Raw genomic sequence first — 16,132 nt, forward strand, 5'->3', positions numbered from 1 at the left:
TCCTAGCAGCATCTCTGAAACATATAAAAATCCATGTACTCATCAAGCCAATTGGTCAGCTAACTCAGGACTGCTGTTGGTTCTGTTCATCGTTAATCTTTCTTTCCAATCAGCCTCCATGTTTCCAGTGTCTTTCTCCCAGCTTGGAACTGAACCAGATGGATATTTCTTCCAACATTAATATCCAAGAAGTCAGTATTAGACTGTCTGCTATTGACCTCACCCCTTTCCTAAGAGGTCTGTAGGGGGCGTGCATAAGCGCACCAACGTGCCTACCGTCCCTGTCCTATTGTTTCTTTTTATTTTTCTTACATTTATCCATTTCATGTATGTTTATACTTATACCTGTTATCGTATAATTGCTTGACAAAATAAAATAAATAAAATAAAATGTTGGAGGCTATTCATCATCTGTTGAGCATTTGAGGCTGAACAGTTTTACTTACCTGTTCTAGGTGTCGTTTATTGTCCCACAGAAAATCAGGACCTGAAATGCTGCTTGAATTTGAACCACTAAACAGATTCACCAGACGTCATACATTTATAATGAAGATATTGGTATACGCAGCAGAAGCTACAGATAGTCCTTTACTTACAACCATTCATTTGGTGGCTGTATGGTGGCTCTGAATAAAGGGATCTATGACCCATGCCCAAAGTTACAGCCATTGCAGTCCTTGAGTTTTGTGATAAAAATTTGGGTAGTTAGAAGTCCGCTCACACAATCATGGGGACACTGCAATTCCTCCCCATTGCTTATCTCCCCATCCACTTCGGCCCTTTTGGTGACTTTACACCTGCCCTATGAGGCAGCGAGCAAGCTCAGAATGGGCGTTGGTAGAAGTTACCATGAACGCCCTTTTCATTCTTCTAGAAGGAGGGGCTTCCCACATTAGCAATAGTAGAAATCTAACCTTAATCTCCTTGAGCACCAGTTGTGCCTGCATTATGTTCCCAGGTGGCTCAAAATTGTGTAGGTGTATTTAGTATTAATTTGATCTTCCTTTCTGTTGGAACCTGTCCTTGCCTTGAGCACTGCTAAAATATTTGCACTGTTGATCCCAGCAACCATATTCTTGATCACTCCAAAATAAAAAAGATTTGGCAGACTGTTCTGTAGCTCAAATGGAAGCTGCTAGATTCTGGATAATTCTTTTTTATTTTTATTACTAAAGATAGATATTTTTATTGTTACTCTCTGCTATGTCCATGGACTCAGCAAACCATTTCTTGCTCATAAAGGGCAAGATTGACCCTGAATTAGTGTTGACCTGCCAGTTCCTGAACCATAGACCTCAACAGGTAGTCACCTCTAGCCATAGATACAACTGAAAAATGAAGACTGTCCAATTAAATCCAGTGCATTGGCAAATGTACTGAAGAACTTATGATAAAAATGAATGTTACTTCAAGTATACTGATCTAAATTCATTATTGGCCAAAAGGCTTACTGATTTATTTATCTTTGCCAAAACAATGGCCAGCTTGATGTCACTTGTGTCGGGGGCACCTGTGGTGGCCTGAACACTCTGCCAGCAAAAACGGGCTCCCAAGCTCCATTTTCAGCTGTGACGGCTTCCTGCAACCCTCTGCCAGTGAAAATGGAGCTCGGGAGGGCCGCCCACTCCTTTTTGCTGGCAGAGGCACCACGGCCGGTCCTTTGTTGTTCCCAGGGTAACTCCGCAGGCCAAATCTAAGCATCCTGCAAGCTGGATCTGTCCCCCAGGCCTTGAGTTTGACACCCCTGATATAATTTATCACTTGTAAGGCTAATTTCTTCATGTGGTTCTGTAAGAATTACGCAAGTGTATATCAGGCTATATTAGCTTCATTGTTGTGGATTGAATACTTCAAGACTAGGGAATTCCAAGTAAGCAATTTAGCTCCTAAATGTGAATAGCAAGAACATTTAGCCAACATAGCTACCAATTCATGGAATTTAATGCATGTAGAAAACTAAGCTCCACAATTTTTGTTTCAGTGAAAAGGTGCAGCATCTCCAATTTTGATTCAACAGACACTTTTGTGACACTGGCCACCAGAATTCAAATGTTTGGGTTTCACTCTACTCCTGCATCCATGGCCTATAGCTCAGCATTGCATAGAGCTTCCAAAGGAAATTGACAGCCTACTGGATGGTTCACTGTTGATATTCTCAAGGGTGGGATTCCATGAATGATTTCTGTTGGAAGAAAAGGTACTGGCCCAGAACAGAAATGGTGGTCAGGAAATGGAGTTACCTGGGCAGAGGGAAGATAGAGAAATAACCCTGACTTCGGTGCAATCTTTGGAGCCATTCTATCCTACAAGAAGATTGAACCTGCTCCGGGACTTCCGGTTTGTCGGCTTCGCGAGCGGCAGGGATTTGCGAAGCTGCGCGATCCCTGCCGCGCTAGCCGTTTTTGGGGCTCCGACCCAGACGGGTACGGAGCTAGGCTGCCCTGCAGGGGCAGCTGAAGGTAGGGGGGATCCGGAGAAGGGTTTGGGGGTTTTGCAGACCCCCTCCCCGGCCGGCAGAACCCCCTTTTCCCAGGACGGTGCAGCGGCGGTCCGTAATGGCCTCCACAAAGAAGCTAGCAGCCGGGTAAGAATGCGCAGGAGGAAGTGGAGAAAGTGCTTGAAAGGAGAAAGTTTTTCTTGGCTCCTAGGACTCTAAGATATATTTAACAAAATTCCTGAAAAGTATGACTTTCTGAATGATTACCTTCGAGAAGAGGAAAAAAGCGGCAGTTTAATGGTGCTGAAAGGATAGCTTACCCTCTTTTTCTACGGAATAAAAAGTGAATATTAAGAAATCTATTTTTTTAGGTGAAAACTGGCTTTAAGCGATGAGTGGGAAAAGAGAGGACTAAAAAAAAATATTTGTATGCTAAGACTTTGTTGGAGGAGATGCCTTAAGGATTGAAAGACTAAAATATATTGCAATAAGATTTTAAGAAACAGATTTGGACTTTCTTTTTCTCTGATTGATACTACCCTAGGAGGAGAGAGTGGGAACTCTGTCTTGGTTTGGACTGACTGATAACTTTGGGATTGTCTTATTTTTCCTTTGGAATATTCTGACTGTTGTAAGAGAAAAGAAAAGAAAAGATTTATAATGGCTCCTTCTATTGAGGAACTGAGAAAAGATTATGAGCAAGCAAAAAAAAATGGTAAAGCTGGTTTGAAAGAAGCCTTCCTTTTTTTAGAAATGGCGCTTATTAACTATCAACAAACATTGCAGCAGATGAAGACAGCAGAAGAAGAAGAAGGAGAGGAAACCATCTTTAATAAATCTCAGAACTCGACCAAGAGGGAAGGAAGAGGGAAGAGAAGAGAAATAAAGGACTTAAGATTTAAAAAAACATTTAAGAAAGGGAAAAACAAGGCGCAAAATCAATATAAGGATGGTAAACAAAAGGGAAGAGAAATACGACAGAGAAGGGAAGCCAGTAAGGCAGAGGCTAGAAGAAGGGGGGGTAGAAAGGTTTGTTGGGAGAAGAAAGAAAGGGAAAAGGTGGAGAAAAGCTACAAAGTTTTGAAATTAAATGGGAAAAAAGGAATTTTTTTAGGGATAAAGGATAAGTATAATTTCTTCAAAGAGATTTTGCAAGGTACATAAGATGATATGGTAGTATTGTATTAGAAATAGAAAACTTAAATGGCTTAAGAGTTGATAAGAGATTAAAATGTTGAAATGTTAATAATTATTGGTTTTAAAATATAATATGAGGGGAGATTTAGAATATTGAGCTTTAATTAAAGAGTTTAATAAGATTATGGGATTGATGTTATTATAAAATTTTCATTATAGTATTTGTTTTTAATATTTAGATCTATTGTTTAACTATGTATTTAATTATTTTGGATGTATTATTCAGTTAGAATGTACCAAGCAAAATCGGATTGGGTATTCTAAAGATTAATTTGATTAATTTAGTCGGGAGATAGAAAGGCATCATACTCTGATTAGTGATTTCAGGAGAAATTTCTTTTTTTTTATAAGGAATGAGACAAAGGTACAATAAAGAATGGACAAAAGATACAAATATAATGACTCAAATTAAGATGATTAATTAAGATAGAATTAAAAAGAGTGAAATATGGGGAGAAGTTAATATAGAAGATTTAGAATGGTAAATAAAATAAGTAATGATATGTAAGATGAGTATGAATACAGTTGAAGTCCATGAAGAAAGAAATACCTGGGTCCAAGTTACTTTCCAAAAAGATCTTTTTTTATGTTTTGTGTGTTGTGTATATATGTTTTTTTGGGGGGGAGAATTAATGAAACCTTGCAGAAATATAGAATGAGAATAATGGTAACTAAGTCAGAAAGAAATAGATGAAATAATAATAATAAAATGGAATAAGAGTAAAGAGAAAGAAAGAGAAAATGGATAAGAGATTTTTGTATGTTTATATGGAAATGGTTTAAAACAGAATTATAGTTTATCTGACTTGTTAAATTTATAATGGAAAAAGGTTTAAATATGTAATGGATAATGACGACTTGTGTGTTTTGAAAAAAATTAATAAAACTTGTTTTAAAAAAAAAAAAAAGATTGAACCTGCTCCGTCACAGTGGTGGGATTCAAATTTTTTTTACTACCGGTTCTATGGGCGTGGCAGAGGAAGGATACTGTAAAATCTCCAGTCAGAGGTGGTATTTGCCAGTTCTCCGAACTACTCAAAATTTCCGCTACCGGTTCTCCAGAACTGGTCAGAACCTGCTGAATACCACCTCTGCTCCGTGACCATACTAAGCAGAAAGCAGATCTAGAAGTGAGGCTATTCTCAAAAAATAGTCTTTTATTAATGGACTAATGGAAAAAGAACTGGAGGAAAAAATATGGAATTTTATTACTATACATGTTGACAGCAGCAAGACTATTGTATGCGCAAAAATGGAAAGACACTTCAATACCTACCGTGGAAGAATGGATGCAGAAGTTGATGGAGTTGGCTGAAATGGCAAAACTGATACTCTGATTAAAGAAAAAAACAAAAAGTACTTTTATTTCCACATGGAAACCGCTTCAGAATTCTATGCTTGATGTGGAAAAGAATGTAATTTAACTTTGGGTTTTACAGATTAGATTGATATATTTTTATAGGAATGACTTGATATTATTATGGAAAAACAAAAAGTTGTGATTTGATGTTAATGCCCTATTTTACTGCAACAGAGAGAGAGAGTTGGAAGTCAACGCTTTTTTCTTTTCCCTACCTTTCCTCATTTCTCTCTCCCCCTTCCCCCCCTTTTACTGCTCTTTTATTTACTTTTGTATTTTGCATTTTATAATATTTTATAACCTAATAAAAATGTTTGGGAAAAATAGTCTTCTGATTGGAAGAAGCAGAGTTACCTCTTTCTTCTAGGTCCCATTTTTGATTACCAAGAAAGAATATTGTAAGTGCAATTCTATGCCTGTTTGCTCTGCTCTGTGAATTTAATCTTAATTTACTGACAAGCATTCAATTAACAACCATGGTGTCATAAGGAATGGCTTCAGCTTATGCAATTTATATGTAAACAACATGGTATCAACTATTGTAATTAAGATTTGAAACACCAGTTTTAAACAAAGTAGAAGTCTGATAAGAAAATCAAAGGGGAATGTGACCTGTGTCAGATCTGGCATCTTCCGCTTCTATGCTTTGCTGGCATCCTGGAGGAGGGGGGCAATGGAATGTAGGGAGTACAGATGGGAATGAAAGGACAAATGGGGGGGGGGGAGGGGGATAACAGCTTTGATGTAAACCAGAAGTTCCAGGACTGGATTGCACCAGTCTTCAAGGACACTTGGGCTGAGAACAGAATGTGAAATTGCATCTAGTGGTGCCAAATATCCAAGACATTCCCAAAACATCTGAACGGCACACCATTGGGCAGTAGTGGACTGGTCGGGGGGGGGCAGAGAAAAGGGTGAAGTGTAATCTTTTGCATAGGAATATTCAGATCTATCCTTTATTTTGCTGCAACCACTTAACCTTAGTAAAAGATCCTATCGCTTCAATCAAATGGAGTCGAGTGTGTTTCTTTACTAAAGAACCTGAACTGCGGCTGTTTCTTTCATGTTGCAAATTATTTCTCTCTGTTGTCTTCTTGCCAGTTCTTGAGGTTATTTATTTATCTACCTCCACCTCCCCTCCCACCAAATAAGAGGCAAAGGGGAGAAAGGGGCTGGGCTGAGGATCATTTAGATAAGTGGTGGAGAACCTATGGCACGTGTGCCAGAGGAAGCCCTCTGAGCCCTCTGTGGGCATGGTAGCTGCTAAACTATCTTGCTCGCCTTCCCGCAAAACGAAGAAAACGAGCTCTAGATACCGGACTCCTCAGCCAGGGTTACAAGGAAAACTTACCCACTTCCTCCTTAAAAGCAGAACCTTATGATAGAGGCGTGGCATCTAAGGGGGAGGGTATTGTGCGTCGGCCCACCACCCAAGCGATGCTTGCCGGGAACGGCCGTTTCCAACACTCTTCTGAAGGAATTTCGCGCGGTGCTCTCCCCCTTCCCCTTCGGCACACGGCTTTTACACGCTACGGTCTTTACCCAGGTTTAGAGGAGGAAGCGGCGCCGGAAGGCTTTCCTCTTCCGTGATGCTGCTCGCAGTCCTTGGGAGCAGCCAAGAAACCCCTGAAAGCTTTGGGAGAAAGGTGGTGAATGCTCCATTTCCCCTCTGGCTTTTTTTTTAGGGGGGGGGGGCGGAAGGGATGGTGAAATAACAACTCTTCTTCCCCAGCATTCTTTCTGTGCCCAGCTTAGCTCTTGTGTTATTCAATAGGGTTGTGCGGAGGAATCCCAGTTATTGATTAGCCGAAATACCCTCCTGATCAGTAAATTGTTTTTTCCCTCCCTTATAAGCCTGTCCTAAAAGTTATCTGCAAAGCCTGAATTAAAACTGTTAATAGCTTGTCTCTAAAAGTTTAGGGTTCACTGCATTATCTTACATGCACCATACCTATAACGCAGAAGCCTTGACTCTTAACTTTCCTAAGTTCAAAAGCATGCCAAATGCAAACTTTTACCTCAATAAAAAGTTGTATTATTGAAAGCTCTGTTTTTGTGCTTTTCTTTTAAGTCAAAAATACTAATGTATGAGTTTTTTCTAAACTAAAACCTCAGTATTCAGATTAAATTGCTGTGTTGGCACGTGATAAATGAGTGGGTTTAGGGTTGCAGTTTGGATGCTTTGGTCTCTAAAATGTTCGCCATCACTGACCTAGATCATGCGTGGGGAATTGTGGCCCTTTTATGAGTTGTGGACTTCAACTCCCATGCTGACTCAGGAATTCTGGGAGTTGAAGTCCACAAGTCATAAAGAGGCCATAGTTCCTCACTTCTGATCTAGACCAGTAGTCTCTCTACCACATTCTTAATGAAACACCAATTCAGATTTCAGTCATTGTAATGTAAAAACCCAAGTTTCTTCTTGGCAATAGAAGACATTTTAGTGTGTGCGTTTTCTCTCTCTCTCACACACACACACCCACACACGCGCACACACACACACACACAGGAGGCTGATTGGAAAGAAAGATTCTGCTTATTGGTGAACAAAACCAACATACACAGCATGCAGTTCTGGGACAGCTGAACAACCAACTGGGTGAGTGGAAGTGTTCTTATATGGTTCTGTAACTTTGAAGTTTGGAATTTGTGCAATAATGGATTTTGTGTTTTAAAAGGGTTAGGTAATTCTTTTTGTGGCTGATGGCTATGTCCTATGTTAGATTTTTGGGTGAGGGGCTGTTTGCTCTAATCCTATCGCTCTGCTTTTGTTAGCTGTCGAAATTGCTCTAAGGGGTTTCGAAATATCCTGTCTTGAATGCACTTCTGCAGGCAGCATTTGATTTGCTTATGAATGGAGCCATCTATATAGTTGGCTTCTTCTTTCAATAAGCTCGTTATCTCCTTAAGTGCCACCATCTGCAGTTAGCTTCTTGTTACAATGTTTTCTTTAGATGTCTGGCTGGAATGTGGAATGGGCTTCAGGCAGCTTTTTATTAGCTTTTTGGTCTTTTGGCTTTTCTGAAGCTTTTCCTTATGGCTAATATTTCTAAGGCTTATAGTTAATATTTTATTTGGGATAATGGGGGGATTTGATTTCTAGAGAGGGAGGGAGAGAGAGAGAGAAAGAGAGAGAGAGAGACTACTGACATGAATCCTATTTATTTACGTCCTTCATAGAATTGTGAGAAGTCTGCCTATGTCCAGTCTAGTTTATATTGAATTGGGGATTACTGAATGCCAAAACAAAATAAGCGTGCTAGCAGTAACAATAGCAAAAATTCTTACTGCAGTATCAACAAGCTCAACAATACTGGCTACATTTTTGTAATTCTTCGGACTGGAAATATTAGATCTCTTTTACAATTTCAAACAATAATCTTCATTCTGTACTGCAGCAGGAAAAAAACCTTGTGTCCTGAACATGCTATTGGCAACATTGTGTTGAATTCTCTGTGGGAATCTGCTTAGTTTTTATGTCTATGAATCTAAATAAGTTTTCTATGAACACAATGTTTTATAGAACTATCCTACATATTACGGTCTTTTTTTATTCCTGAGTTTAATGAAACAGGGAAACATTTTCATTCTTGTTATAGTGAAAGCCTGCTTCAGAGTAAGTAGGAGTAGTTAAGAAACTTCTAGTTTTTTACAAATTAATCTGAAATTCTTCCTTATGATTGTGAGTACTGCTATCTTCTCTATCATTGCTATATGTGTTTCCTTATTACTAGCTTTGCCTGAGAGTTACCAGGATAATTAAAGATTGAATATATTGTTTCTTGGGTGAATTTTTAAATATTTGTGCCCTCCTATGCAACAAGCTATTTGCATAATAGCAGGCAAGAAGCAAGTGAAAAATGTCAAGTAGGAGTCTGTGTATACATGTTTTGTTAGTTTTGATGATATTCAGTCCATGATGTGCGGCTTTGCTCCGCATTAGGAAGGCTTCTCACTGGGTGGTCGAATGCATCAAGAAAGACACCAGGCTGGCTCTATCTTGGGTGAGCTGCCCCGATCATGAGTTCGGGAAGCTCTTTTATTAAAAACACATAGTGATACGTCATAAGCGGTGAATTCTATCCAATCATTCTGTTACATGAGCAGAAATATTAGTGGACACATAGTTACATCCAATTACAGTGCATAAGGTCAGTTTAGAGGGTACAAAGTAGCCAATTAGCGTTTGCAGTCCAGTTATTAGCCCATGGTGACGTGTTGTTGATTGATGTTCCTGGTACACGCTTTCAGCCTACGTGAGGCCTTGAGGCCTGGTATGTACCGAAGGTGATTTATTACTGCATCTCCTCTGTTTTAGTTTTATAGAGAAATTTCTTCTGGATCTTCGTCACTGCCCATGCGAAAATCTGTGCGAGCGTACGCATCAGGGTCTTCTGAGGGTATGACTTTGTACAGAGGTTCCTTTTCCCAGAGGGCATTAACCTGTGCAATAACCCGCGCTTTTCAGCTAACAAGGATAGACTATTGGAGATAGTGCGAATAAAAATTGGCAATACACATGGAAGAATAACGCATCCTGCAGCAATCATACCTATGAGAGCTACTATAGCTTGTAATCCTGGTAGTTTTGGAAACCAGGAACTAAAAATATTTTTAAAATCAATACCTTGCCATACTTGATCAGGATTATAGGTTAATTGTCGTATTTCAGTTGTTAATTGTGCTACTACTTTGCCAACTTTATCAATTTGAAGACAACAATTTGTAAGATTGAACCTACCACACACCCCTCCTTCTTTGGCTACTTTGTAATCTAAAGCTAAGTGATTTTGGTAGACAGCTGTGCGTGATTTGTCTGTAGCAGTTGCTAGAGTGTTTAGAGCCTTATCTATTCGTTGGCCAGCTAAATCTAAAACAGCTTGTAAACGAATGATTCTATTAATCATATATATGGGGGTTCTATATCCATAGGACCCGTCTTGGGAAGATGTTGTGTCATTGAGATAAGGGAAGAGGGAGATGTTGAATTTGGCAGGTGTGGTGGTAGCATTGTCAGGTGCTGTCCAAGTCTGGTAGGAGTTATCCCATGTACCTAAGCAAAGGAGGTGTCCTACTGGAGTGGATCCATTTCGGGAAAAGCAGTTTCTACCAATTAAGTTAGTGGTAATTGTCCAGATAAGTGGATCTGAAACTGTTCTAGCTGTTATGTTTCCTATAGAAGACATGTTGTTGAACAGTGATGGTGAGGCTTCTAAGGCTTGCCACAGCCATTGTTCTCCTGTGGTGGTTCCCCCATAGACAAAACAATTGGTTATTGCAAGTTGTTTTGCAATTTTTTCTGCCATATCCATGAACAAGTTTTTTGCAATTACACTGGTTATCTAATTTCCTCAAATTATAGTATACCGACCAGCCTAATGATGTTTCCTTACCTTCATATATTACTTCGGTTTTTATGGTGATGTAAGTGTTTGGATCCGATCCTGTGCCATCAATCCCTATACCATAAGTATCCAAAGCAGGGTGTTGTCTGGAGATGGTGATTTCTACCTTATTGTCTGTGGTAGACCCTGATAGTCGTTTGAAATGTGACAGATGATTGCAACCTGAGTACCCTCCCCCGGTATAATCACAGACACAAGACCAACCTGAGCACTCGATGGAGCCTCCACAAGGGACCCATTGATTGGGGTTCCCTATGGCCCAGTTAATGGGTGTAGGACACAAATATTTATGATTGTGAGCATATGTTGTTTTCCAGTCATCCGACCCGCATGACTACCCCCCTGGTTTAGAACAAGCAACACAAACATCAAAGGTTAAAACAATTGGGTTAGTACCGTCCTTGAGCACGGTGGTGTGGTTTAGGTAATAAAGTTTTCCCTCCCCCTCAGGATCAGATCTGCCAGAGGCTCTTGGAAGTCCCGCCCATAAGGTAACGTTGAGACGTACAGCTGTCTTGGAATCGTAGCAAATGGTTTTTGAGTTCATCTTGCATAGATGGTACATGGTTCCGTTTTTTTGGCAAGTTTTTCCGGTAGGAAGGCACTTCTGTGGTTGTTGGGTATGGTAGATGAGAGTTAGTTGAATGAAGCCTGCTTGTGTGGTTTTGAAAAGGCAGGGGGCGCAGCCAACTGACACGCTGGTAGAGTTCTGCGATCTCTTCACCCGATGTAGAAAGGGGGGAGTGTTCAAAGGTGTTGATCTGGAAAGGAGCATTGCTGGAGATATGGAGTCATGGCTGAGGGAGTGTCGACCATCTGAGATAGGGGGGAAAAATGTCCCCAGACGCGGTGCAGGTCAGCAGGAGGGGGGTGCCTAGTGTGAAGTACATCACTCGAGACAGAATGGAGACCTTGGAGGCATGTGCAGCAAGAAGGAGGAAGAGGGTCGGCAAGGCAACGAGATGAATCATGTTGGTATGTCTGCGGGTGGTGATTTTTCTACCCTGGGGTGGTATGGTCTGACGTGCCGTCCAGGAACCCACAGGACACGATCTGGAAGCTGGATAGCTGCGTAGCCACGACCGCAGGTGATGAGACCAGCAGGGCCCTTCCAAGTAGGGTCTGGCAGTTGGCGGTAGTATACCTGTGGTTTGGGAGAATCAGGGGAATAAGAATTGAGCTCTTCGTTAATTCTCCTAATTCCTGCAAATGTGCCATCTGCGCTTTGGAGAACTTTCCGCCCATACTCACCTGAAGGGAGGATGTCTTCTTTAAGGAAGATTTCTGGGGAGGGATCCATGACACGAGACGGCGTCCCTGAGTTGCAACTGGCTCGTCCGGCCGGGTGAGATAAGCAGTCAAAGACAGACGCACCCGTTTCTTTTAACGGATCACGTCGGGGTCACCAGATGCGGCTTTGCTCCGCATTAGGAAGGCTTCTCACTGGGTGGTCGAATGCATCAAGAAAGACACCAGGCCGGCTCTATCTTGGGTGAGCTGCCCCGATCATGAGTTCGGGAAGCTCTTTTATTAAAAACACATAGTGATACATCATAAGCGGTGAATTCTATCCAATCATTCTGTTACATGAGCAGAAATATTAGTGGACACATAGTTACATCCAATTACAGTGCATAAGGTCAGTTTAGAGGGTACAAAGTAGCCAATTAGCGTTTGCAGTCCAGTTATTAGCCCATGGTGACGTGTTGTTGATTGATGTTCCTGGTACACGCTTTCAGCCTACGTGAGGCCTTGAGGCCTGGTATGTACCGAAGCTGATTTATTACTGCAATGATGTCACTTGATATATCCATCAAGATAAAATGAAAGTAAGAGATGTGCTTATAATACGAGAAGAATTGTGCTGCTTAGTTGAATTCTTCTGAAAACTACTGTCAGACTGTGCTCCTTCTAAATCCCAAGAAAGAAATACTCAGACTCCATGGTGTAGAGCAGAATTATTCTTTTACTGGAAATTGAATGGTAGCAACAGAATCAATTCCGAAACTGAGATATTGGCGGGTAAAATGCATATACAAAGGGATAGAATTGCTCCCCCCCTCCAAAGATCAAATGATTCTTCCAATTAAAACTTCTGAATAGGATCATGTGGTGATCTCCAGGTGATGATGAGGCTACTGTCAGTGACCTTGACATAGTTTGATAAAAGTTCGCAGCTGCGCAGAAAAAAGGACAGAGGCTAGCGAAGAAATGGAAAGTTAAAACAAAGAATCCCCCCTCCCTTTCTTAACCCAGCAAAGGAATGCAAAACACCTCCTGCCTTCCCCTCCCACCGTTTCATGACAGCCGAAAGAGAGGAAAAGAGCATAGCAACAAATAAGCAATAATTAGGGGTGAAGATATCTTGATAGTTAGGGGTGAATATATCTTGAGGCTGACATTCGGACCCCCTAGAAGAAGGACATTAGTCCCTGTAAGAAAAAACAATCATTGGCATACATTTCTATGGTTTATCAGGATATTTGGCATAAAATTCCTTAAGCAGTTCAGGGGCCCTAATGTCTTTCTCATTTACCCATTCAGCATAGGATGGAGGAAAATGTTTCACGCTTACAAGATATTGGACACGACCCTCCATTTCCTAGAGTCTAGAATTTCTTTAATCTCAAAATGTTGTTCCCCCTCGATCAACAGAGGTACGGGGGGATCAGACTGGGTCGGTCTCAAGGTACTGGTATGTTCTGGTTTCAACAAACTGACGTGAAAAACTGGATGAATACGACGAAGAGTCTTTGGTAAAGTCAGTTGAACAGTCACCGGATTTACAATCCTCTCAATGGGAAAAGGTCCCACATACTTAGGACCCAACTTCTTCGATTTCTGGGTAGTCTGCAAGTATTTGGTTGAGAGGAAAACTTTATCGCCCACCTTATACAACATCTGTGGGGCTCGCTTTCTGTCAGCAAATTTCTTATGAGATTGGTGTGCCTCGTCCAAAGCTTTGCGAGCGACCGGCCAATTTAGTTGAAGTTTAGATATCCAGTCGTCCAACGATTGGACATTGGGTTTTTCTCGAGGCAGTTCAGGTATGGGCACAAAATCTTGTCCCGTGGCTACTTTGAAAGGAGTAAACCCCGTACTACTGTGTACAGAGTTATTATACGCCACCTCCGCAAAAGGCAGTAAGTCCACCCAATTGTCTTGCTGATAGTTTATATAACATCTGAGGTATTGTTCTAACACCCCGTTTGTCCTCTCACAGGCCCCATTAGTTTGGGGATGATGGGCGGAGCTTAAACTCTGGGTGGAGCCTATCAACTTCAAGAATTCCCTCCAAAAGTTCGAGGTAAATTGGACCCCCCGATCAGAAACTACACGCTCAGGAACGCCGTGCAACCTGTAGACATGTATAATGAACATTCTGGCCAATGATTTCGCTGAAGGAATCTTGGAGCAAGGGATGAAATGGGCTTGTTTGGAGAACAAATCAGTCACTACCCAAATGACAGTGTGTCCAACACTCTCGGGTAGATCTACTATAAAATCCATGGAAATTTCCTTCCAAGGAGCAGTTGGCCTGGCCACATTCTGCAACAAACCTGGTGGTTTACCCGGAGGCCTCTTTGCTGAAGCACAAACTGGACAGCTCGCCACATAAGTCTCAATGTCCTTTTTCAGCGAAGGCCACCAGAACTGCCGCTTCACCAAATGTAGAGTCTTCACAAACCCAAAATGACCAGCCACTTTAGAATCATGAGTTTGTTGTAAAACTTGGCTTCTCAGGATTTGAGGTACATACAATTTTGCACCTATCCAGGCTAGACCATCTCGAACGGTGCAATTATTCGCATTTGCTAGGAACCACTCATCTGTTTTCAAAGCCTCCTTAAATCGTTCCATCAGGTCAGTGGACAGATCTCTCTCCTGGTCCCTTTTTTGTGCTCTGGTAACTACGGGAGCAGCCAACTGTGTAGTGGACACGATTGGTCTTACCACTTCTTTTCGGATACTGTTGTATTGAGGCATTCTAGACAAAGCATCCGCCATAAAAATTTTTCCCCCTGGGATATACTTCAACGAGAAATTGAATCGCTTGAAAAACTGAGCCCACCTAACCTGCTTAGGAGATAGCTTTTGAGGAGTTTTTAAAGCTTCCAGATTTTTATGGTCCGTCCATACCTCAAATGGATGTTTCGCTCCTTCCAAAAAATGTCTCCAGGCTACTAGAGCCCAACGGACTGCAAACGCTTCCTTCTCCCAGACGGCCCATCTCCTTTCAGTGTCAGTCAATTTACGGGAGGTATAAGTGCACGGCTGTAGTGTCCCCTTCTCATTTAATTGAAGTAAGACCGCCCCCACCGCCACATCGCTCGCATCAGCTTGGATCACGAAAGGGGCGTCCATGTCGGGGTGTTTCAATACTGGTTCTGCAGCGAAATGTCTTTTAAGCTTTTCGAATGCGGCTTGGCATTCCATGGACCAGTTCAACGGTTGGCTGGGTTTTGGTTTCGCTTCCCCCTTTGTCTTCAGGAGGTTGGTGATGGGCATGGCGATTTTTGCAAAAGACGGGATGAATTGCCGATAGAAGTTGGCAAACCCAAGAAAACTTTGAAGTTGCTTCCGGGTTCTCGGTGGGGCCCAATCCAATACAGCTTGCACTTTCTCTGGATCCATCTCGATGCTCTCAGGAGAGATACGATATCCCAAGTAGTCGATTTTTTCTTGATGGAACTCACACTTGGACAGTTTGGCGTACAGTTTGGCTGCCCTCAGCTTGTGCAGCACCGAGCGTACCAGTTTCACATGTTCGTCTTTATTCTCCGTGTAGATGAGAATATCATCAAGGTAGACCAGAACCCCCTTGTATAGATGTTCGTGAAGCATTTGATTTATCATTTGCATGAAAACAGCAGGCGCCCCCTGTAGGCCGAAAGGAAGAACGTTGAACTGGAAACAACCCATCGGGCAGTTGAACGCAGTCTTCCACTCATCGCCTTTCTTAATTCGGATCCTGTAGTATGCCTCCCTCAAGTCCAACTTTGTGAAAATCTTCCCCTTCGCCAGGTGGGCTAGCATGTCCTTCATAAGGGGGAGGGGGTACACGTTCTCCACCGACACAGCGTTTAAATTTCGGTAGTCCACCACCAGACGTTTTGAGCCGTCTTTCTTCTCGCGGAACATTACGGGGGCCGCCACTCGAGGTCTGGCAGGTATGATGAAACCACGTTTCAGGTTTTTGTCGATGAACGCTCTCTGTTCTTCCAACTCCCCCGGTGTCATCGAATACAGCTTCGGTTTCGGGAGCGTTACCCCCGGTAGAAATTCAATGCTGCAATCAGTTGATCGATGGGGAGGGAGCTCGTCAGAGTCCTCTTCGCTAAACACTTCTCTTAAGTCCCAGTACTCCTTCGGGATTTTCTCCTCCCCATCCGCTCATTCGACACCTGCGGAAGCTACCTCGGCCGGAACTTGGGGCTTCGGATGGGACTTCTCCTCCACCTCCCGAGGGTGGGGCTCCTCCCCTTCCGGTGGCCGATCGGTGCGGATGCGTATCCACCCCTCTCTCCAGTTCACCTGGGGGTTCCACTTCCGAAGCCAAGGTAATCCCAATATTAAAGGCTGTTCCATCCCAGGGGCCACAATAAAGCATAAAATCTCGCGGTGAGTTCCCATGGTCATCTCTAAGGGTTCCGTTATAAAGCTCGCCGGGCAACCTCCCGCCACAGATCCGTCCAATTGACAGAAAGCTATGGGCGTTCTTAAAGTTCTCAG

General features: G+C 42.2%; 1 protein-coding gene across 6 annotated transcripts in view; it reads left to right on the forward strand.

The window, feature by feature from the left end:
* LOC113425066 (cysteine-rich protein 2) overlaps window positions 1-16,132 on the forward strand; it is a 216,158-nt gene that overhangs the window by 14,632 nt on the left and 185,394 nt on the right. Inside the window, exon 1 of one of the 6 annotated variants that reach the window (XM_087962529.1) lies at window positions 6,497-6,640. The exons of 4 other annotated variants lie outside the window; for them this stretch is intronic. The gene's annotated coding sequence lies outside the window, so the exon portion shown is untranslated. Of the gene's footprint in view, window positions 1-6,496; window positions 6,641-6,750; window positions 7,594-16,132 lie in introns of those variants that run through there. One more of the 6 variants, XM_087962528.1, reaches the window with a different exon arrangement.

The sequence above is a fragment of the Notechis scutatus genome, chromosome 3 (genome assembly GCF_049901735.1).
Source record: "Notechis scutatus isolate UNSWTSFEM ecotype Mainland chromosome 3, rNotScu1.2, whole genome shotgun sequence".
Taxonomy (NCBI): domain Eukaryota; kingdom Metazoa; phylum Chordata; class Lepidosauria; order Squamata; family Elapidae; genus Notechis; species Notechis scutatus.